At 39.8% G+C, this 22,019-nt stretch overlaps 1 protein-coding gene across 9 annotated transcripts in view; it reads right to left on the bottom strand.

Moving 5' to 3' along the window:
• LOC140741889 (contactin-4-like) overlaps positions 1–22,019 on the bottom strand; it is a 2,152,419-nt gene that overhangs the window by 1,200,880 nt on the left and 929,520 nt on the right. The window lies entirely within an intron of this gene.

Raw genomic sequence — 22,019 nt, forward strand, 5'->3', positions numbered from 1 at the left:
CACACACTTATCTAGGTTGAACTCTATCTGCCACTTCTCAGCCCAGTTTTGCATCCTATTGATGTCTTACTGTGACCTCTGACAACCCTCCACACTATCTACAACACCTCCAACCTTTGTGTCATCAGCAAATTTACTAACCCATCCCTTTGCTTCCTCATCCAGGTCAGTTATAAAAATCACAAAGACAAGGGGTCCCAGAACAGATCCCTGAGGCACACGTCTGGTCACCGACCTCCATGCAGAATATGACCCATCTACAACCACTCTTTGCCTTCTTTGTGCAAGTCAGTTCTGGATCCACAAAGCAATGTCCCCTTGTATCTCATGCCTCCTTATTTTCTCAGTAAGCCTTTCATGGGGTACCTTATCAAATGCCTTGCTGAAATCTATATACACTACCTCTACTGCTCTACCTTCATCAATGTGTTTAGTCACATCCTCAAAAAATTCAACCAGGCTCTCAAGGCACGACCTGCCTTTGACAAAGCCATACTGACTGTTCCTAATCATATTATGCCACTCCAAATGTTCTCAAATCCTACCTCTCAGGATATTCTCCATTAATTTACCAACAAATTATTTAATTCCCTATCATCTCCATCTTGCAACCATGTTTCTGTATTGGCCACTAATTCATATCCCCTTTGTACTGATTTGTACCACAAGTTCACTGACTTGGTTTTGGATACTGTGGGCATTCTGATGAAGTGCCCTTGTGTTCATTGCCTTTTTGAAGCTAGCATCCTCTGTGTCTTTTGTATTTGACTTTTCTGTGCTTCAGCATTACTTTTGCTGTTTTCTAACTATTGCTTTGGTCTCTGAATTACCTCCCTCTGACTCTCTGTCTGGATTCCTATCCCCTGCCCAGTTATCAGTTTAAACCCTCCCCAACTCCCACTAGCAAACAACCCCCCAAGACATTTATTCCAGTCCTGCCCAGGTGTTAACTATCTGGCTTGTAGTAGTCCTTTCTCCTCCAGAAATGATTTAAGTGCACCAGAGATCTGAAACCCTCCGTTATGCATCTCTGCTCAAGCCACATATGTATTCATCCTCACTGTTCTGCCATTCTACCCTGACTAGCGTGTGGCACACATATCAATTCTGAGATTATCACCTTCTTAATCCAATCTTTTAATTTATCTCCTAATTCTATAAATTCAGTTTGCAGGACCTCAACCTACAGATTGGCAAGTATGATGTTGTAGCTATCTCTGAAACTTGGCTAAAGGATGGTTGCCATTGGGAGCTGAACATTTAAGGATAAGCAGTGTATTGGAAAGATAGGTTAGCAGGCAGAGGGAGTGGTGTGGCCCTGTGTATAAGAAATAATATTAAATCATTAGAAAGGGATGACATAGGATCGGAAGGTATAGATGCCTACATGGACCACAACAACTGGCTGTTCACCATCCCTTTGCAGAATGTTCTGCAGCCACTCCAAGACATTCCTGACCCTTAACTTCAGGAAGCAACACATCAAAGGGAGATCCTGTTTGTGGCCATTGTGGCTCCTTTCTATTCTCACTACTGTGGACTTCCTTAGCTCATAGCTCTGCCACTCTTTCTCCTGCTCTCCTATGCAGCCGAGCCACTCAAGGTAACACAGTCTTGACTGCTCCTATCTTCCATTGATGAACCAATATTATCCAAAGTGGTATTGTAATTTAAACGGAGATGACTGCAGATGTCTACTGCACCACCTTCCTTCTATAGCTCTCTTTGTTAGTCAACCATTCCCTATCTTTCCTAGACCCTTAAACTGGGCTGTGACCAAATCGCTGAACATGTTATGCACAGTATTCTCAATATTGCAGATGCTGCAAAGTGCATCCATGTGCAGCCCCAGTGCTGCTATGCAGTTCTTTAGGAGCTGCAGATAGGCATACTTACTGCAAGTGTAGTCATCAAGGACTCCAAAGCATCCTGATTTCCTACATTGTGCAGGAGCTCACCTGCCATATGTAACAACTTTGAGGAATAAGTTTAACTAGCTTAAGAAGTTGTAGAAAAACCTTATCTTAGTGGTGCTTGCCTTCCTCTCCAAAGCCCAGCATTCACCAAATCCATACTTAGATAACCAGCAGCACCTTGGCTCGTCAGCAGCTCCTCTCAAAAAGAGTCACTTCAAAATGGCTACTCCATTAGATTCTATCTTCCTTTTACTGGCAAACCCACAACCTTGGCCAACCAGAAACAATCCTTTAAAACATTGTTCAAATAGGAACAAATTTTATTTTAAAATAACAGCTGTTGGCTCTTCCCCTCTGCTGCTTTGGCTACTGGAATGGCAAAAATAAAGGCAACCAGAGGTGCATTGACTAGGCAGCAGCCACTCTCAAAATGGCCAATCAAAAATCATTCGCACCAAATTAGAAATTACTTCTGGAATATTTCCAAAATTGTTCCTTGTTTGTCTTTTGTTACTGCTTTAAGAGAACTGTTAACATATTAAAAATGAAATTGTAAAGCTTTTCCTGTCTGGATGTGCTTGCTTAATCGACAATTCCATTGAAGATGCAACATCACAAATATACTTACAGTGACTAAATTATGTCAATGTCCCTGTGAATGATCTTTCCCTGATATATAAAACAATTTTATCCTTCAATTATTCCAGTCTATCCTTAAATAGAAAAGGATATTCCACTATAAATGAAAATATAAATTGCCATGTAAATATCTGTCAGTACCTGACAATGTAAATTAATTTTGGTTTAATTACAAATCTCATTTTCCAACCATGTTTCAAAATTAATTTAACATTTATAAATTTTTAAATTCATAACTACATTTTTGACACAAATCTCCTTTCATTTTCATCTTTTTAAATTTAGGCATCAATAAATCACAAATTCTAAAGGCACCATATGAACGAGCAGTATGTCATACATTGTGAATTTCATAACATATGGTTGCTTCAACAGTTTCACATATTAATTTATTCTAGAACAAGTTTTTTTTTTGTTTCAGCATCAATCCTGTTATTTCCTGATCCATCTAATCAACATCATGAATGAATTGAATGGTAGTTTGGTTGGGATTTATTGTCCACCCTTAGTTTTGTGAGTAATTTCATATATCACATTGTATCTTTTTTTGTTGATTTTGAAGAAAAATGATCAGATGACTTTATGCATTATATGGAACACAAATGTCCCCATATCTATTTTTTACCCCCTCCCTCAGCCTGATGCTGCAGAAACCAGTGTACATGTTTTGGTTTGAAATTGATTTTAAGAAGGGTAACAATGGTGAGGACATGCCAGGCTGCACAGTACTTGGAACTCAGAGACAGTCTAATGAAACAAAATTTGTAGATATAAATGTCACATTTTCAAATAATGAGTCTAAGTCAAAGGAAGCAACATTTTGGACATTTAAACTGTAACTGCTAGGTATTCCAGAGTTCCCAGGAGTTCATATCACAACTGACCTCACCTGGACCCTTAATATTGCCTCCCTGAACAAGAAGGCACAGTAGTGTCTCCACTTCCTGAGGAGATTGAGGTAAGCAAGGCTCCCCCACCCCACATCTTAACTGTATTTTACAGAAGCACCACTAAGAGCGTCCTGACAAGTTGCACCTCCATCTGGTACGGGACCAGCCAAACACTGGACCAGAAGACCCTACAAGTGACTGTGAGAATATCTGAGAGGTTCTTTGGGGATGTCTCCCTTTCATCCACCAGTGTTATTTATCAGGAGTGCTGTTACGCAATGCCCATAGTATCATTAAGATTCCCATCCATCCATTCATCATCCTCTTTGACCTTCTACCATCAGACCAGAGACTCTGATGTGTGAAAACAAGAACACTCAGGATGGGAACCAGTTTCCTCCTTTAAGCCGTTAGGCCTCTGAACTCCCTGCTACATTGTCTTTGAAGTGTCACCGGTCATTTTGTTCTGTACCTTACAATGTTTGATTTATGCACTTTAGTTTGTTGTTCATGAGTGATTCACCTGTAGACTTTATGCTTATGTTACGTGTACTATTGTGCTTTAGACTCTGGTTAAGAGAAATGTCGAATTTCTATATACAGTATATGGTTATATATGTATATAATTAAATGACAATAAACTTGACTTGACTTGACATTGGTTGTTCATGAAGCTCCCTACAGTGTGTAAATTTGCACAATGAGCAAGTCGTATTGCTTCAATGTGCATTATAAAACTGGCAGACAAAAAGAAACTCTTCATATAAACCAAACTCTTATTCATAGCCTTCATCTTGCGGTTGAGTATGATTTGCGTTCGCTCCACTTCTGAGGTGACTACTGAAGCTGGTTTGGGACAGAAAAACTGATTGTGTGGTTGGTGCCTGATGAAGGGACAGGTGGGTGACCTGAACACGGGTGTGATAACTCCCCAGTTTACTCCCTTCTGGGCTTTTTGTTGCTCTGAATAAATAGGCTCAAGATTTTCAAAGCCAACTTAAATTACTTTCTAATTTTGAGCAATCATGGGCCAAAAAGTCCAATAAGTGAACAAGAAATTTACATTTTTTAAGGCGACATTAAACAAATTCTTGATTTGTATCTTCTGTCCACCAAGAGTTTGGAATTGAATGTCCAGTGCCAGGCATGTGAATATCACAGTTTAAACATTGAAGTCAAATGAGTCTGGGGATTCTGTGCTGGTAATATTGGCCTTGTAGAGGACGTTTCACTTGCCTTGCTGGTGGATTTGGAGAACTTTATAGAAGCAGATTGCTCCAGTGGTTTGATTTGCTTGCTTTGGTTAATCCAAATCTCAGAGACTTACAGGAAGGTAGGTAGCACTATTGCCCATGTACCCTAGGTTTACCACAGCTTTGAGTTCTTGATCTTCAAACACTCTTTGTTACATATGGCCAAAGGTTACACACGTGCATGGAAGATGAAGGGAAGTTTAATCAGTGTTGCTTCTGATAAGAGATGTCTCCTTAGAGGATGGCAAGAGATCTGTGCATCTCAGAGATTAGCCAAGGACTAATTCAATAAAGCAGTATTGTACAACAGTGCAGAACCTTAGTTTTGGAGAGTTTAAGTGCAAGGTTTATTTTATCACCAGATAAGTCATAGAGACTTGGAGTTTAGCCTCCTAGCAGATTCTATCACAACTGATGTCTATATACTGCAGCTCGATGACATAAGTTGAAGTGACCTTGTTTCTAATCATAGGATCATAGAGAAGTACAGCACATCAGCAGACAATCTAGTCCATACCAAAGGCATTTAAACTGCCTATTCACATTGACCCGCACTGGGACCATGGCCCTCCACACCCCTATGACCCATGTATCTATTCAAACTTCTCAAACATCGAAATCAAGCTTGCATGTATCATTTGAGCCAGCAGCTCATTCCACACTCTTACAACCCTCTGACCCTCATGTTCCTCCTTAAACCTTTCATCTTTCACTCTTAACCCATGACGTCTAGTTGTAGTCCCATTGAACCTCAGAGGAAAAGCCTTTTAGCATTTACCCTATCTATAGCCTTCACAATTTTGTATACCTCTATCAAATCTCCTCTCAATCTTTTCTGTTCTAGGAATCAATCTTTCCTGATAACTCAGGTCTGCCAGAGCTGGTAACATCCTCGCAAATTTTCTCTGTACTCTTCCAATCATATTTATATCTTTCTTGTGGGTAGAAAACCATAACTGCACACAATATTCCAGATTAGGCTTCACCAAGGTCTTATACAACTTCAACATAACACCCCATCTCCTGTACTCAGTACATTAACTTATGAAGGCCTATGTGCCAGAAGTTTTCTTTATGACCCTATCTACCACCGAAGCCACTTCCAACAAATTGTGGATCTATATTCCCAGATCCCTTTGTTCTATGACACTTCTCAGTGTCCTACCATTCACTGTGTAGCACATATCCTGGTTGCAATACCTCTAACTTGTTTGCATTAAATTCCATCTGCCACTTTTCAGGTGAGGCGACACTTCACCTGTGAGTCAGCTGGTGTGGTATACTGCGTCCGGTGCTCCCGGTGTGGTCCTTTATATATTGGTGAGACCGGACGCAGACCGGGAGACCGTTTCGCTGAACACCTATGCTCGGTCCGCCAGGGAAAGCAGCATCTCCCAGTGGCCACACATTTTAATTCCACATCCCATTCCCATTCTGATCTGTCTATCCACGGCCTCCTCTACTATCAAGATGAAGCCACACTCAGGTTGGAGGAACAACACCTTATATACCGGCTGGGTAGCTTCCAACCTGATGGCATGAACATTGACTTCTCTAACTTCCGTTAATGCCCCTCCCCACCTTCTTACCCCATCCCTGACATATTTAGTTATTTGTTTTTTTTTTCTCTCTCTCTGCCCGTCACCCTGCCTGTTCTCCATCTCCCTCTGGTGCTTCCCCCCTCCCCCTTTCTTTCTCCCGAGGCCTCCCGTCCTATGATCCTTTCCCTTCTCCAGCTCTGTATCACTTTCGCCAATCACCTTTCCAGCTCTTAGCTTCATCCCACCCCCTCCAGTCTTCTCCTATCATTTCACATTTCCCCCTCCCCCTACTACTTTCAAATCTCTTACTATCTTTCCTTTCAGTTAGTCCTGACGAAGGGTCTCGGCCCGAAACGTCGACAGTGCTTCTCCTTATAGATGTTGCCTGGCCTGCTGTGTTCCACCAGCATTTTGTGTGTGTTGTTTGCCACTTTTCAGCCCATTTTTCCAGCTGATACTGATCCCTCTACAGGCCATGATTGCCTTCCTTACCGTCCACTATACCTCCAATCTTGGTGTCATCCTCAAATTTGCTGATCCAGTTAACCACATTAGCATCCAGATCACTGATGTAGATGACAAACCAAAATGGACCCAGCAATAATCTCTGTGACACACCATTCATCACATACTCCAGTCAGAGAGGCAACCATTTAGTACCACCACTCTCTGACTTCCCCCACAAAGCTAATGTCTAATCCAATTTACTATCTCATCCTGAATGCCGAGGGACTGAACTTATTTAACCAACCTCACATGTGGGACCTTATCAAATGTTGTCCATGTGGACAACATCCACTGCCTTGCCTTTATTCACTTTCCTGGTAACCTCCTCAACAAACTCTACAAGCTTGGTTAGACATCACCTACCATGCACAAAGCTATGCTGACTATCCTTAATCAAGCCATGTCTATCCAAATACTTACATATCTGGTTCCTTAGAATGCCTTCCAACAACTTTCCCACAGGTGGTGTCAAACTCATTGGCCTATAATTGCCTGGTTTGTGTTTAGAGCCTTTTTTTAAACAGCAGAACAATATTGGTTATCCTCCAATCTTCCAGTACCTACCTCTGTTGCTAACGATGATTTTAAATTTTTCTGCTAGGGCCCTGGCAATTTCTAGACTTGCCTTCTATAGGATCTGAGGAAACATCTCGTCAGGTCCTGGGGATTTATCCACTCTGAATTACCTGAGGATAACAAGCACCTCCTCCTCTATAATCTGCGTAGGGTCCATAAAGTTAATGTCACTTTGCCTCACTTCTATAAACTGTGTGTCCATCTCCCATGTAAATACAGATGCAAAAAAATTATTTACAGTCTCCCCCATTTCTTTTGCTTCTACACATGGATTATCATGCTGATTTTCCAGAGAACCGTTTTTGTCCCTTGAAATACTTTTGCTCTTAACATATCTGTATAATACCTTAGGACTCTCCTGTATCTTGTTTACTACAGCAACTCCATGCCTTCTGTTAGTCCTTGGGTTTTCTTTCTTAAGTGTTTTCTTGCATTTCTTATGCTCCTTAAGCACCTCATTTGTTACTATCTGCCTATACTTGTAAAGCATCTCCTTTTTTCTCTTAATTCTTTTCTCTTCCTCAATATCTCATGAAAATCAAGATTCCCAACACGTGTTATCATTACCTTTTATTCTGACAGGCTTTGTACTCTCAAAACTTCACTTTCAAAAATCTCCTACTTACCAAGTACTCCTTTCCCAAAAAACACCCTGTCCCAATCCACACTTGCCAGATCATTTCTGATACTATCAAAATTGACCTTTCTCCAATTAAGAATCTCAACCCATGGACCAGACCTATCTTTTTATCATATTTACTTTAATACTAATGACATTATGGTGACTGGAGGCAAAGTGCTTCCCTACACAAACTTCTCTCACCTGCCCTGTCTCATTCTCTAATAGCAAATCCAGTGTTGCACAATGCTTTGTTGGGACTTTTAAATACTGATTAAGGACACTATCCTCTCTAGTCTTTTGACAGTATGGGAGTCCCAGTCAACATGTGGTAAGTTAAAATCAGCTACTATGATAGCCTTATGTTTTTTGCAACATTCCGCGATCTCGCAACATTTGTTCTTCTAAATCCCTTGTTCTGTTGGGCAGTCTATAACATTATCGTGGTCATGCCTTTTTTTATTTCTCTGCTCCACCCTTAATGCCTCACTGGATGAGTTCTCTATTCTGTCCTGACAGAGCACTGCAGTGACATTTTCTCTGCCTAGTAATGCCACCCCTCCTCCTTTAATCCTTCCCACTCAGTCATGTCTAAAAGTATGGAAGCCAGGAATATTCAGCTACCAGTCCTGCCCGCCCTACAACCAAATCTCAGTAATGGATACAATATCATAACTCCAGGTGGTAATCCATGATCTAGGGTACAAGTCAGCTCTAAACCCGGAGATTCAAAAGCAGTGCTGGCACAAGGAACCCCAGGCGTTTACATAGATTCCAGAGCACCAGAAATGCAATCTCATATAACACTTCAATATTTGTGAGTTTATGCCCCACGTGACCAAACTAATGATGCATGCAAAAACCAGTTGAGCTGCATTGAAATGTGAAGTCAGGATGCAGAAACATCGACAAGATTTTGTGGTGGTAATGAAGACAAAGCAAGTGTCACAAGATTTACAATCTTTGCAAGGTTTTGAACTGAATGATAAAATCCCAAAGGTGGTGTCAAAGATTTTATTAGTAAGCCTGCAGTACTTACAGTTTTAAAGGTAACGATCAGACCAATCATTCACAGCTGTCAATGCCTAGAAACCCTTTGAAATGTCACCAGATGGCAGCTGGCACCAAAAAAAATGAGTTCTCACCAAAGGAAATCACATGAATTTTGAAGAAAAAATCTCTCAGTGCTGGTAAGAAGCAGGATGTCAATGGAACTAAACCCAACCTGCATAGGTCGTTAAATATGTAAGTTTTGTGCTATCCTCTGTGATTGGGAGGGACTGTGTTGATTTTGTTCTGAGCTGTTACCCAGTAAATCTTTTCCTGCTCAACATGTCTCAGACTTCTACATTTGACCACACTTATGTTCCAGTACAGGGATGAGTTGTAAATTAGATTGTTGACTCAAGCCAGCAATGAATCATTGACACACTGGACCCTGAAGGCTGACTTTCCTGTTTCCCTCTCTCACCCTTCTCCTTACCTGCCCATCAACCCCCTCTGGTGCTCCATCTCTTCCATAGTTCTCTACCCTCCCCTATCAGATTCCCCCTCCTCCAGCCCTTTATCTCTTTCACCAATCAACTTCACTCCTGGTTACTTCATTTCCCCCCTTGGTTTCACCTATCACCTACCACATTGTACTTCTTCCTCCACTGATGGCGTCAGCCCAAATCGCCTGCTGTTTATTCCCTTCCACAGATGCTGCCTGACCTGCGGAATTCCTCCAACATTCTGTGTGTGCTGCTGACAGGCAAATGAATAGTTACTACATTTATCTGAGTAGGTTTGTTAACTCATTCAAGAAAGTTAACTTCAGATGAAGCCATTTATTCACTTCATTTGAACAAGAAGCAAAGACAAGAATGAGCTATTCATACCACTGTGCATGTCCTGCTATTCAATAAGTTCATAACTGCTCTTCCACTTCCGTGCCATGGTTTTGATTACCCTATATCCTTTAATTTTTATTATAGCTAAGAATCTATTGAAACCTTATTGACCAGCATTTTAATTATATTTACATTGTTTTTATATTTTGATTTTTTAATGATTTTCACTTTTTAAAAATCCATTATAAGATCCACTACTCAAGGTCTGCTCATAGTAAAGAGCTTTCTCCATCTCATGGGATGCTTCATGGATATATAGGGTTAGTTCAATTAGCCCACTGAATCTAAAAAATGTTGAGTGCAGGTAGCTGGACATTGTAAAAGTGAGCTTGGCAAGTTCTGTTAACTTTTATTTTCCTTAAGAAGCAGGCAAGTGAAAAATACATGTCAGCAATTTTAATCTACAGTTTCAAAGACAAGTTATGGGCAGTGGATTGTGAAACTTAATGCTTGACTGTTAAATATCATGGAATCAAATGATGTCAATAATTTTATGGTCCACTTCAGATTTAAACAGTTTAAGAAGTGATATCACGAAGCAATCATGCTTATACTCTATATGATAATTGAAACAAAATTCAAGCCAGTTCTTTACTAGCTGAGCAATCCTTGCCATGATGGGAAAGAGGAAAATTATCCTCATAAAATGTAATGGCACAACAGAGTTTTAACATGATGCCAGCAGTAAGATAAATATGAATAATATTTTTAATGTTTCCAGAATATTTCTTCCAATTCTGAACATGTTCCCAATGACATCTGCAAGCATTCAGTGACAATGGTGCTTGTAAATATTAAATGGATCCATTCAATCCAATTATACCAATATCTTTGATAGCTTGAGCATGAGGTCTGACTGACTGTTAAACCCACTCTGTGTGGATAGTCAACTATTTGCACAAATACAGCCCTTTATAACAAAGTGCTGGGGGATTGTGGGAGGTGCAGCAGAAAATTGCACTGGGATGACCCGAAAAAATACAGAGTGCAAGCCCGGGGTGAAAGATCAGCAATCTTTGGCAGGCCAAGATCTGCAGCTTTATTTTTGCAAACAGATTTCAGTGTTCAACAGCATTTCTAAAACCGAGAGCAGTTTCAGTGATTTAAATTGTGTGTTTTCAGTTTAGTCAACTGCTAATGAACTATCAAGGAACAATTCTGTATCAGATGCCATGACAGCATAGGAGTTAAAATGACGCTATTATAGCTTGGGGTGTTGGAGTTCGTAGTTCATTCCTAGTGTTCTCTGTAGGCAATTTGTATGCTCTCCCTGTGGAGTTTGTGTGTTTTCTCTGGGTGGTCCCATTTATTTATTTATTTATTGAGATAGAGTGTGAAATAGGCCCTTCCAGTGCTATAAACCACAGCACCCAGAACCCTAGCCTAACCATAGGAAAATTTCCAATGACCAATTAACCTACCAAACAGTGCATCTTTAGAATGTAGCAGGGAATTGGAGCAATAGGAGGAAACACACACGGGGTTTTAGGAAGAACGTACAAACTCTCTTCAGAGGGCGTTGGGAAATGAACTCAGGTGTCATCTCACAGTAGAAAGACATACTGGTTGATAGGTTAATTGGTTATTGTAAATTGTCCAGTGATTAGGCTGGGTTAAATTGGGGGTTGCTTGTCAGTGTAGCTCAAAGAGGCGATTTTGTCCTGAATATAAATAAATAAGTACACCTGTTCAAAATTCCTCCAGCATCTTGTGGGTGTTGCTCTGAATTTCTAGCATTGCAAAGTCTTGGGTTTACAATTCAGTCTAGATATGTTGTACTCACTGAATTGTTACTGTTCAAGTTTATAATTGCAACATTTCTCATGCTTTAATGAATTAAATCCAAGAAATTGGATTGTTCACCATCAGCTCTTTACGTGCAAGGAATTTTAATGATACATTGCAAAGTCCTGTGTGGCTACAGTCTAGGCACTGAATGGTCACTACCATCAGTTAGAGTCCACACTAATATAATTGCGGAGCCACAGGTGAGTCAGCTTCAGCCAAGAGAAGGAGTAGCAGGTAATAGCTAGCATAAGCAGCTACATCATGTGTACACAGAATCTTCAGGAAATGTAGCATATCTTCTGATTATCAACAGTGACTAGAGGTTGACCAAAATACCACCAAAAATGCTATAAGAGCCCTAGGACACTGAAGGCACTGTAAAAAGCTATATTGATCTCAATTTGAGGAAGGTGTGAGGAAAAGTTCTTTCCATTCACAAACAAGATTCATCCAAGGAGACAACTAATGTTGCCTATATTGTTTTGTCTAATTGCTTACAGAATTTGAGAAGGGAAGAAGCTTCTCAAGATGCTGATGAACTCTGAGCTCTTCCCAGGAACACAAACTGAAAATTGATAATTTGTGCTCGTTGCACTAACTGGTAAAGGCACCTGGATGGTCAACACAAAGGGACAAGTTTTCATTGATTGATGGTCATGGGTTTGATTCTTTTGTATCATAGAGGTGATTTCCAGGGGAAAACCTGGGTAACACCATTGTGAGTTGTGCTCTGAATTGAAAATACACATAATAACATTGGGATTGAATTTATAGTTAATCAAGAGATAAAAGGCAAGTAAAATTAGAGCACAAAACTGAAAAAATGTACAGTACTTTATTGTAGTTTATTACACTTCTATCTCATAATTATTTTACATGATCATGGACTACAGGAGGAATGGAGACAGGCTAGCCCATATTGACGTCCATGGGACTGTAGTTGAGAGGGTAAGTAGTGTCAAGTTCCTCGATGTACGCATCACTGAGGATCTCACCTTAACTGTACATACCGGCTGTATGGTGAAAAAAGCACAACAGCACCTCTTCCACCTCAGATAGACGGCTGAAGAAGTTTGGCATAAATCCCCAAGTGCTCAGGACTTTCTACAGGGGCACATTGAGAGAATCCTGACTACTGGCTGTGTCACTGCCTAGTACGGGAACTGTATTACCCTCAATTGCAGGGCACTGCAAAGAGTGGCACAAACAGCCCTGAGAATTTGTGAATGGGATTTTTCCTCTGTTCAGGACATTGAGAGCAGAAGGTGTGTAAAAAGGGTGCAGAGGATCATCAGGGACTCCAGTCACCCCAATCACAAACTGTTTCAGCTGCTCTCATCCAAAGAACAGTAACACAGCATTCAGGCCAGGACCAACAGGTTACGGGACAGCTTCTTGCACCAGGCCATCAGATTTATCAATACACAGTGATCTGATTGCATACCTGACTGTACATACATGTATACAAAACAATGTATGTACAATCTTCGTGTTTGGGCAATATCCTCCCACATTTCCCTTCCTTATTGCTTGTGCATTGTGATGGAGACACAACATAAAGATGTTTACTCCCTCAAGTTGTGAGATGGATGTAAGAAAATAAAAAAATTCTATTCATTCTAGTTTCTGTAGTACTTTTACATTTTATGAGGAATAATGTACTTAGTATCATGAGCTTTAAAAATTTCTAGTTTGGGCTGTTTTATAATCAGAATCAGGTTTATTATCACCGGCATGTGACGTGAAATTTGTTAACTTAGCAGCAGCAGTTCAATGCAATACATAATATTAATAATCAATAAATAAATTAATCAATTACATATATTGAATAGATTTTTTTAAATTGTGCAAAAGCAGAAATAATGTATGTTAAAAAAAAGTGAGGTAGTGCCCAAAGATTCAATATCTATTTAGGAATTGCATGGCAGAGGGGAAAAAACTGTTCCTGAATCGCTGAGTGTGTGCCTTTGGGCTTCTGTACCTCCTACCTGATGGTAACAGTGAGAAAAGGGAACACCCTGGGTGCTGGAGGTCTTTAATAATGGACGCTACCTTTCTGAGATACTGTTCCCTAATGAAGTTCTGGGTACCTTGTAAACTAGTACCCAAGATGGTGTTAAGTAGATTTACAACCTTCTGCAGCTTCTTACGGTCCTGTGCAGTAGCCCCTCCATACCAGACAGTGATGCAGCCTGTCAGAATGCTCTCCACGGTACAAGTATAGACATTTTTGAGTGTATTTGTTGACATGCCAAATCTCTTCAAACTCCTAATAAAGTATAGCTACTATCTTGCCTTTTTTATAACTACACTGATATGTTGAGGCCTGGTTAGATCCTCAGAGATGTTGACACCCAGGAATTTGAAGCTGCTCACTCTCTCCACTTCTGATCCCTCTATGAGGATTGGTCATGAGTAGTTGTGAGTTTTATATTATCTAGACTGGTTCATAGAGAAGGGTGTAAGGGAATTTAGACAGGCAAACCTGACAATGTGCTCCTGTAACAACTATGTTAAAAACAGTATGCCTGTGGTCTTATTCTGAACACTGAGGTACTGCAAACACTCAACTCCACCACACCAAAGCTACACCTCCGAACTGTGGTGCTATTCCAGCAGCAGTTTTCCTGTAACTCATGCTGGGCTGCTGGCCACCATTGTCAGGTATTTATCTCCCTGTGGCACACGTCTTCCTAACATGATCCACTCATCCACTTCAGGTCTAGGCTCGGAGACAGAGCCGTAGATGAACTGTACTCTGTGTCATCATTTTTATTGTCATCATCATCCTCAGTTCTCTTCAGAGCTTCCCTCATCTCCACCTCCTCCTCTTCTGCAGAAGGGGGAAACGTATGTTACAGCAGAAGTTAGTTATCTTTTTAAGCAGTGGACAAAACAAAGTGATGCAGAAGCACAGATGGCTTTTACTGTTGATCACATTAAAGGGAATGCAGTGATCACAATGTAACATTATGACTGAATATATCCGGCATTCTGCAAAACCACACCTGTTCTTGAAATGATTTGAAGCTTGTATTGGGTGTGTGAGTGCCCTTTTCCAGTTAAGGTCGCCTTCATGTCTTTGTCTAAATAGAGGTGAACAAGTTCATTGTCTAATCTCTTCAATATCATCATTTTGGTAAGACAGTGAGAGTAAGAGCAAAAGTGAATAATTGTGTTCTTCATGGCAGATTTAAATCATTGAACTCAAATGGGTCAAGTCAGTGGAAGCAGACAGATCAATTGTCTTTGTTCCTGCCATATGCTTGGAGATGGAAGCTCCATTTTGTGGAACTGTTTTACATCCTTTATTTTATGAGATGGAGTTGTTTTGGTTTCTTTGTTTCGAGGTGGACACAATGATGTTTAAGTACACTGCTTGACTGGAGATCATTTCCAAATAAGAAGTTATTTGTGAGGTGTTCTTTGATATAACATAACATGAAGGTTTGTGAATGTTGGGGTTGGTGCCTGCCTGGAGTGATTCAAGCTGCTTGCTGATTGAGAACAAAGAACGATAAATTATCGATTGTCACTTGCTGGGAAGAGGACAATAAATGGATGCTAGCCTGTAGCAGAGCCAATAAAATGTGTTAAAGATCAATCAGATGATCTACAGCCAATGACACTGGAATGTAATATTTGAATTTGTAAGGAACAAATATAAAAGTAGCCACTTTGAGTGTTCTACCAGTGGTAACTCTCTCAATAGACCCACCATTGCAAGGAAGACCCTCCCCCCATACCAGGAGCTGGACGAAGAAAAGATCAATCATCTGGTCGATGGAAATCCTCTATTTCAGTGTTATAAATTGGACAAGTGGTCTGAGTGAGTATTGGTACAGAGGGAACAGTAGAATTCATATTCTAAGCTGTTGGCCTGGGATCAACATAGTTACATTGTTGTTTGTACAGAGACAATAAAGTGTGAATTTCGATTAATTACGAGTTGCATAGTGAATTTCTGTTGAGGAATGAACAACAATAGTATTTCTGTTGTCTCAAACTCATCTTAAAGTACTATGTGGAATCATGAAACTTATCCAAACTTGTTCCATGGGAAAGGACTTGTCATTATTGGATGTTGAACATCATAGGCATTTTCTGTCAGACACTTCTCATCTCTTCTCATCCTCCTGGTGTGTAGCATCTCACACCCAGCCTCTTGTTTCAGTCTCCAGGCTGATAATGTGTCTGTGTGAGTGTTGGTGTTTCCCTTGTTTTCCTCCAGGGCAGCTACTGTGTGTCACTGGTGACCATTTACCAAAAGAAGGGTTCTCTTGAGATTGAAACCCTTCTGCCACAGGCATGCACAGGTGCTTCGAGCTACATTAAATTGCTGATGGTCCCTTTGGGAAGCAAATAGGTCTTGTTTAATGTTCAGTTCTGGGGAGAAACCACAATAATTCTATTTCTGGCATTTTTGCCCGATGGCATGTTTTCCTGGGGATGATGCAAATGAGTGTTTGGAACATACAGAGGAACATGTTCAATGTGTCACAAAGGAATAAAATCAGATATCCAGGAATAGCTGTTTCACAATTCAAATGATTTGACACTGTGTATCATCTTGTCCAAGACAGAGACTTTCATGATTAGGCTATTAAAATTTCACTTGAATTATTAAAGCAACACTAACTTTACAAAGTCACAGTTATATAATCTGAAGTTCTTTTTGGCATCTTCTCTAGCAATTGTTAGCAAACTAAATGGACAATTACTCCACAACATTCATTTCTCATTACATTTTTGTTTGTTATAATTTTGTTTGTTGCCAGATCCTTATTTGCACTTGTCAACAGTCACCTTTCAGCTGGTCTGAGTGATTAATCAGGATTACATTAATCGATGATTAATGGCATGGTTTGTTCTAATGAGATCAGATTTCATGATCTAATAGTGGTGCACCAAGTGTATAAAGTGACACCACATTATCATTTCAAATGCTTTTAGTCCAAGACCACAAGTAATTAACATATTTCACTGAGAACATGTAATAATCTAATATGTGATGCTTTGATGGAAGTATCTATTTCTGATATATGCCATGATTATATGTAATACTTCTCCCTGCTTTTGGACTCCAGAATTACACATAGGAAGTGTTTTGCAGTTTTTCTGAAGTGCAGTTTGCTGTGTGGTTTACAGGAATATAAATTGCTATCTTTTCCATAAAGCAAATTTGGTTGACTGTACAGTATTCACTTGTGGATAAAATTTCCACAAAACCTTTGAATTTTCCATCATTGAAAAACCCTACTTTAAATTGATATACAGTTTGACCCCAGACAAGAACCAGATTTTGTTTTTAAAGAATCCTTTTGTCAATTTTCTCTATAGGTCAGAAAATACACAAAAATTAGTTATGTACTTTCATGACATTCTAATGAATGCATGACCTCTAGACACCCTTATATACAAACAAGCTCCCACAACATTATTACTTTCAAAAGTCTGACACATGTCTGTATGTTGGTTCTTCCAAATGACAGAACGAGTTCCTGCTCTTTCTGTACCTTCAGCAAAAGTCTATTCTCCTCGGTCTTTTGTCCTTTTGATGCCATTCATTACAATACCATTAAGTACAGTTACCATATCGAGTGAGTTTTATGTACTTTCTGACCTATGGACAAATAGCAACAAAAGAGTGTCCGTCAAAGCAAAACCTGTTTGTTGCATGTATGGATAATATAATTGTAGTTCTGCCTGCCTAGATCATCGAACCTATGTGGAGTGAGCATGAATATTTTTATTGTTTCATCATTGGAAAAAATAATCAAATTGGACAATCATCTTGGAAATACTCAACAGATCAGGTGGAACTTACGGAGATTTGATGCGAGTCTGTGAGTGGACGGGAGGAAGACAGAGCCCTGATGCATGCAAGTCCACTGGAGGTGGTGGTTGCCTATCCTGTCTGTGTGTGAGTGGGTGGACAGATGGAGGAAGGAGGCTTGTTTTGCCTTTGCTATTTTGCTGCTGTTGCCGCTATTGCTGAACATTGTGGGCACGCTATTTTGCCGCTGAAGTGTGTGGCGATATTTGTGAGCTGCCCCCAGTACACCCTTAGGTGGCATTGGTCATTAACACAATGACACATTTCACTGTATGATTTGCTCTACATATGATAAGTAAATGATTCTGAATCTGAGGTAGCCATAGCCAACATTTCCAGTTGGTGATCTTTCATCAGTGATATGATGCAAGGTTATTGGCCTGAAACATTAACTCTATTTCTCGTCTCGTTGGGGGAAAGCAACAACAGTCAGATCTGCTTAACCGAGGATGGCTCTGCTGAAAAGGAGGGATGGAAAAATATTAGGAGAGCTACAGTGATAGAGGGTTCAATTATAAGTAGAGTTGACAGGCATTTCTGTGATTGCAAAAAAGATTCCCTAATGTTATCCTGTGATGCTAGAGTCAAGGATGTCACAGAGTGAAGATAGGAGATTCTAAAAGGGCAGGGTAAACAGCCAGAGACTGTAGTTTACATAGACATTCATTACATAGTAAGAGAGCAGACATCAATTTAAAGAACCTGGTCATAGAGTAAAGAGCAAGACCTCTTAGGTGATAATCCCTGAATTAGTTCAGAAGCCATGTACTTATGACAATAAGAATGGGAAGATAGGTCAGCCAGTTAAAGGGACATATAGAAAGGATGGCTTTGCATTTCTTTATTACTGGGACAGCTTTCAGGGAAAATAAGAACTGCACAAACTATATGGGGTGCACCTTACCCAAAAATGGGGAAGGTTTGATGTAATCTGGTATGAGGATAGGACCATTGTGGGATGGTGCAGATAAATGCTTTGAGAGGTTGGTCATGGTTAGAATCAATGCCTGCCTCAGCAAGGACTTGGACCCACTACAATTTGCTTATTAGCACAATAGGTCTATGGCAGACACAATCTCAGTCACTCTTCACATGGCCTTAGATCCACTGGAGAATACAAACACATATCAAGATGCTGTTCATTAACTGTAGCTCCGCACTTAACATAATCACTCCCACAGTCTTGATTGATAAGCTATAGAACCTGGGCCCCCGTACCTCCCTCTGCAAATGGATCCTTCACTTCCTAACTGAAAGACCACAATCTGTGGGGATTGGTAATAATATCTCCCCCTTGGTGATGACCAGCACTGGTGCAACTCAGGGATGTGTGCTTAGCCCACTGCTCTAATCTCTCTATACCCAGGACTGTGTGGCTAGGTATGGTTCAAATACCATCTATAAACTGGCTGGTGATGCAACCATTGTTGGTAGAATCACTGATGGAGACAAGAGGGCGTAAAGGAGCAAGATATGCCAACTGGAGGAATGGTGTCACAGCAACAACCTTGCACTCAACATCAGTAAGATGAAAGAGCAGATTGTGGATTTCAGGAAGGGTAAGAGAAGGGAACATGAACCAAACTTCATCGAGGGATCAGAAGTGGACTTATAGTTGTAAATTCAAACATATAGTAGCCATCATCATCACCAAACAAGGCAGTCAGATGGTTGGGTTTAAAGTTTACTTTAAAATGCTCCGAGAAAGTTTGAAATACTTCTTTCCAAAATTCATCAAGCCGTGGACAGGACCAAAACATATGAATTAGAGAGGCCTCTTCAACATTACACCTATTATAGTCTGGAGAAAAATCTGAGTGAAAATGAGAGAGCTTATCTTTAGTCATGTAGGCTCTATGAACCACTTTAAATTGTAAAAGAGAGTGACGCGTACTTAACAAAGAGGTGTGAACAAGTTTAAAAATTTCATCCAAGTATCCTCATCAATTGAAATCAGTAGGTCTCGTTCCCAGAGATTTTTAATTTTGTCTAATGGAATGTTTCTCATTGCCAACAACATACTATAAATATTAGAAATAGATCCATTATGAAAAGGCTTCAGAGTAAAAACTGTATCAATTAAATTCTTATCTGGACATTTGGGAAATGTATGAAGTTAAGAACGCAATAAGTCTCTAATTTGTAAATATCTAAAAAGTGAGCTTTATGAAGATTATATTTAATAAATAGTTGATCAAATGAGGAAAGACTATCTCCAACAAACAGATCCTGAAAACATTTAATACCTAGTCTATTCCACTCTTTAAAAACTACATCAGTCAAAGACTAGAGAGTGAAAAACCAAATATCCCAAAGAATTTTCTAAATTGTACTGCATAGGGTCGAAAGAGGCTATAGAAAGCTGGAAATTTAGTCAGGAGTCCATCTTGGGTACTAGCCTTTGTAGTATCCAGGACATTGTCATCAAGAAATGGTGCCTTAGAAAGGCGGTGCCCATTATTAAGGACCCCCATCACCCAGGACATGCCCACTTCACATTGTTACCACCAAGAAAGAGGTACAGAAGCCTGAAGGCACACACACAGTGATTCTTTCTCGCTGCCATCTGATTCCTAAATAGACACTGAACCCATGAACGCTGCCTCGTTCTTTTATATTATTATTGTTTTCACACTATTTTTAATTTAACTATTTAATATACATATATATATAAGTACTGCAATTGATTTACTTATTTACTTATTCTATATTATCATGTATTGCATTACTGCTGCTGCTAAGTTACCAAATTTCATGACATATGCCGGATTCTGATTCCGAAATACTACATATTAAAGTGAAAATAAGTTAAGCCAATTGTCAAATAAAACATGGGTGTTATAAGGTATATGGGAGAAATACAAGGCTAATTTATATTTGTAATATAAAGAGTTTGACTGGTCAGCAGATTCACTTTAGCTATCAGTGCATATGATGTTGTTGCTGTCATTGAGATATGGTTTAAGGAACAGCAGGACTGACAAAACAAAATTCAAAGTTCAAAGTAAATTTATTATCAAATTATGTCTGTCACCAAATACTGCCCACAGTGGAACAAAGAAATACAATAGAATCAATGAAAACCTACAAAGTCATTCAAGCAACCAAAGTGCAAAAACAAAAAAGACTGACAAGTAACATAGCAGGCTACAAAATCTTTAGGTATAAGAAAGGTGATACAGCCTTACTGATTTGGGAGTCAATTACTGCAGTAATGAGGAATGATATCCAAGAATGCTCTTTAAATGAGGTTGTAAGTTCAGAACTTAGGAAGAAAATGGGGGCAATCTCTTTTCCGCAGGATATATTACAGGCTTCTAAGTGGTCAGTATGAGAGTGACGAGTAAGCATCCCTGAATGCAGAAGCACAGGTAGATAAGTGGATGTATAAGATGTACAGTATTTATTTATTTATATAGTGATACAGCATGGAATAGATCCTTCTATCCCTTCAAACTGCACTGCCCTGCAACCCCTCATTTAACCCTAGCCTAATCATAGGACAAGTTACAATGACTAATTAACCAACTAACCAGTACATTTTTGTACTGTGGGAGGAAACTGGAGTAACCAGAGAAACCCCATGTATTCCACGGGGAGGACGTACAGACTCCTTATAGATGACATTGGAGTTGAACTCCGAACTCTGACGCCGCGAGCTGCAAAAGTGTCATGCTAACTGCTAATCCTAATACTAATGTTCATTAGCTGAGACATGGAATATAACAGCATGGGAGTTATGGTACAACTTTATAAAACATTGTGCGCTGTTCTGTCCATCATAATACTGGAAGGATGAGACTGCACTGGAAAAATTCCAGAGAAGATTCACAAGGATGCTTTTTGAAGATGTTTCTCTTGTGGGAATAGTCTGGGTTTATTTTCCATAGTGTGCAGGAAGCAGAGGGAGACATAATTGAGGTATATAAAAGGATGAAGCACACTGACGGTGTAGTTAATAGTCAACTTCTACAAAATTGAAATGTCAAAAACTGGAGGTCAAGGGGGAACAACTTTGGAAGAGACATGAAGACCTTCTTTTTACCGAGAGGTTGGTTGCAATCAGGAAAACATGCGAGAATATCTGTTGAAAGTAGACACTCTCCCTACATTTACTGAGTATCTGGATAAACACCTGAATAGCCAAGGAACAGACTTCTCTGGACTGAATGCTACTCAATGAAATGAGTGTTGATGGTTTGGCATTGTACCAAGGTCTGAAAGACCGATTTCTATGGTGTGTGACTGCTTGAACATGCTGAGTATTTTTAACATTTTCTGTTTAATTTCACATACCTAGATCTGTCCAGATCTTGCTTTCATACATTCAGGAATGACTTCACACACCGTAATCTGAAGAGATGATGCATGATATCGGTTGAGCTTCGAGCAAGCTGAATTCCAGGCTGAAGGAGATCTAGTAAGGTCTGACTTGTAATTTGAGCATCTTTGAAGTTGTGCATGTACATTAATTTGCAGGAATCCCTCTGTTTTCCTGCAGATGAAAGTGACAGACTTGTGCCATGTAAGAATGCCCCTAGGGGTCACTGGGGAACTGCTTC

Source organism: Hemitrygon akajei, chromosome 19 (genome assembly GCF_048418815.1).
Source record: "Hemitrygon akajei chromosome 19, sHemAka1.3, whole genome shotgun sequence".
Taxonomy (NCBI): domain Eukaryota; kingdom Metazoa; phylum Chordata; class Chondrichthyes; order Myliobatiformes; family Dasyatidae; genus Hemitrygon; species Hemitrygon akajei.